The 3317-nt window shown below is 39.7% G+C and overlaps 1 pseudogene; it reads right to left on the reverse strand.

The window, feature by feature from the left end:
• Positions 1-2566: 2566 nt before the first annotated feature.
• On the reverse strand, positions 2567-3023 carry LOC109681179 (large ribosomal subunit protein uL23-like; annotated as a pseudogene).
• Between the last annotated feature and the right edge of the window lie 294 nt (positions 3024-3317).

The raw sequence follows: 3317 nt of genomic DNA on the forward strand, positions 1-3317 counted from the left end.
TTTTCTGATAGAGTGTTTTTGAATGGGCTAGGAGCATGGTGCAGGAGTTAGAGTGCCTGACTAGCACGCTCAAGGCCCTGAGTTCAAACCCTAGTACACAAATACAAACCAGGAGTGTTTTTGAACGTAAGCACAGTACTATGTGTGAAGGGGCAGAAGTAGTGTGTGAATGAATAAATTGACAACTCTGCTGCATGGGACCCAAGATGCACTAATCCCTTCCCCAGAATTGGGCTGGCTACCCTCTTAAGTAGGTTTTTGTTTTGTTTTCTTTCCAATGGAAACTGCAATGTTGTGGATTTCAGCTTTCAGGATTTCAACATTCAGGATTTTTAATTTTCAGGATTATGATTTTTAAGACTTTAGGGATTTTGGTCTTTGGGATGTCAGCATGTGGTGTTACAGCTTTTGTGTCTTTTGGGATTATGATCAGTTCTGTCTAGATTACTTATAACACCTAATATTGTGTCAGTGCTATATAAATTGTTATGTTGTATTGAATAATGATAAGAAATGTGTACATTTTCAGTACAGTTGCAATGTATTTAATTTATTTTTCTTTTTTTTGGCTATACCACTTGAGCCACACTCCTAGTCTTTTTTTGTTTTATTTTTCTGGTAGTGTCTTGAAATTTTGTCTGGGGCTGGCCTCAGACTGAAATCCTTCTATCTCATAGCTGGGAGCACAGTTGTGTATGCCACCACGCCTGACTTATTTCTTGAGATTGGGTCTCACTAACATTTTTGCCTGGGCTGGTTTTGAACCTTGATCCTCCCACTCTGTACCTCCTGAGGAGCTGGGATTATGGTGTGTACTACCACACCTGCCTTATTTTTCCCAAATTTTTTTATCCACAGTTGGGTGAATCCACAAGTATGGAGCATGTATGTGAGAGAGCTGACTGTACTAGAAGGGAAGACATAATCAGTGGCCTTTTGGATACACATTTTGTACTGAATTTTTCTGCCTTCTCTAGCTTGAGTGGTATAGTTCTCTGTAGTAGAGAATTTTCAAATTAAGACAATATTTCTATTAAATTAAGGCAGAAAATTTTAAGTAGGTTTATTTTCACTTCAATTCACAGTATGTTGGAATGTTATTACCTTTTTCAGTTTAATGTATTTTAATGGCAAACTTAAGGGAACAACAAAGAAGATAGACAACACCAAAAACCTGTGCAGGTGTGTAGAATAATCTGTTGACAAGGATAGTGAAGGAATGTAAACACGATTTAGTTGCTGATAATAAGAAATGTTCTTGGCGAGGATGCAGGGAAAAAGGAACCCTCATACACTGTTGGTGGGAATGTAAACTAGTACAACCACTCTGGAAAAAAATTTGGAGGCTACTTAAAAAGCTAGACATTGATCCACCATTTGATCCAGCAATACCACTCTTGGGGATATACCCAAAAGACTGTGACACAGGTTACTCCAGAGGCACCTGCACACCCATGTTTATTGCGGCACTATTCACAATAGCCAAGTTATGGAAACAGCCAAGATGCCCCACCACTGACGAATGGATTAAGAAAAAGTGGTATCTATATACAATGGAATTTTATGCAGCCATGAAGAAGAACGAAATGTTATCATTCGCTGGTAAATGGATGGAATTGGAGAACATCATTCTGAGTGAGGTTAGCCTGTCCCAAAAGACCAAAAATCCTATGTTCTCCCTCATATGTGGACACTAGATCAATGGCAAACACAACAAGGGGATTGGACTTTGAGCACATGATCAAAGCAAGAGCACACAAGGGAGGGGTGAGGATAGGTAAGACACCTAAAAAACTAGCTAGCATTTGTTGCCCTTAACGCAGAGAAACTAAAGCAGATACCTTAAAAGCAACTGAGGCCAATAGGAAAAGGGGACCAGGAACTAGAGAAAAGGTTAGATCAAAAAGAATTAACCTAGAAGGTAACACACATGCACAGGAAATCAATGTGAGTCAATGCCCTATATAGCTATCCTTATCTCAACCAGCAAAAACCCTTGTTCCTTCCTATTATTGCTTATACTCTCTCTACAACAAAATTAGAAATAAGGGCAAAATAGTTTCTGCAGGGTATTGAGGGGGTTGGGGGGAGAGGGAGGGGGCGGAGTGGGTGGTAAGGGAGGGGGTGGGGGCAGGGGGGAGAAATGACCCAAGTCTTGTATGCACATATGAATAATAAAAGAAAAAAAAAAGAAATGTTCTTTTAAGAAAATCCAAATGCTGGCCTTGTCCATAAAAATTTGGCAGGTAGGTTTATTTAAAATTGCTATAAATTTGACTCCTAAACTTTTTCTTTTTTTTTGTGGTACTGGAGTTTGAACTCAGGGCCTACACCTTGAACCATTCCACCAGCCCTTTTTTGTGATTTTTTTTTTTTTTCAAGATAGGGTCTCACAAACTATTTGCCCAAGCTGGTTAGAATCTCGATCCTCCTAATCTCTGCCTTCTGAGCAGCTAGGATTACAGGTGAGAGCCACTGGCACCTTGCTTAAAATTTTTCATTGAAACAATTTGACTTGGATTAATGCTTTATTTTTTTTAATGGTGAAAAAAATCTATATTTAGAATTAGCCAGCTGGACTCAGTTTCGAAGATTCCAATTTTGTGACAACACTCAAAGCATGATAATCAGGAGCCAGTGAACATATGCCTTCTTCTCTCCATCAGGCCTGATCAGGGTATTGATCTTAGCCACATCAATGTCACAGAGCTTTTTCACAGCCTGATCTGCTGCTTGTTGGTTTTGACATCCATAATGAGCACACATGTGTTGTTGTCTTCTATATTCTTCATGGCTGACCCAGTGGTCAGGGGGACCTTGACAATGACATAGTGGTCAAGCTTGTGTCTCCTGGGGGCCCTCTTCTGAGGGTATTTGAGCGTCTTGGGCCACCTAAAAGTGGGTGATGTGTGTGTCTTCTTTTTGTGGCTGTGGACGCCTTGCAGCACTGTCTTCTTGGCTTTCAAAGCCATAGCTTTGGCTTTGGGAGTGGCAGGAGCTTCTGTCTTTGCTTCTGGTCTCATCTTGGTGAAAATCAGAGTAATGCTTTATAACCTGACTTTTATGTTACAAAATTCACACATATGTAAAAATGGAACAAAGGCCAATAACTGATTTCTGTCTTATTTTTTCCACTTTTGGCCATATACTTATATACATTTTAATCCTATGGTAAACAGTATCTAACATTCATAATTACCAATAACAGGAAAAAGAAAATTTTGGGGAGGATGAGATAGTGCCTTCTTGAGCATGCTCTTCATGTTCACCGCACGGTAGCTGCATGCTTTTTGGCATAGTTGTTACACATTGGGATG

This window comes from Castor canadensis, chromosome 11 (genome assembly GCF_047511655.1).
Source record: "Castor canadensis chromosome 11, mCasCan1.hap1v2, whole genome shotgun sequence".
In the NCBI taxonomy this organism is placed as follows: Eukaryota; Metazoa; Chordata; class Mammalia; order Rodentia; family Castoridae; genus Castor; species Castor canadensis.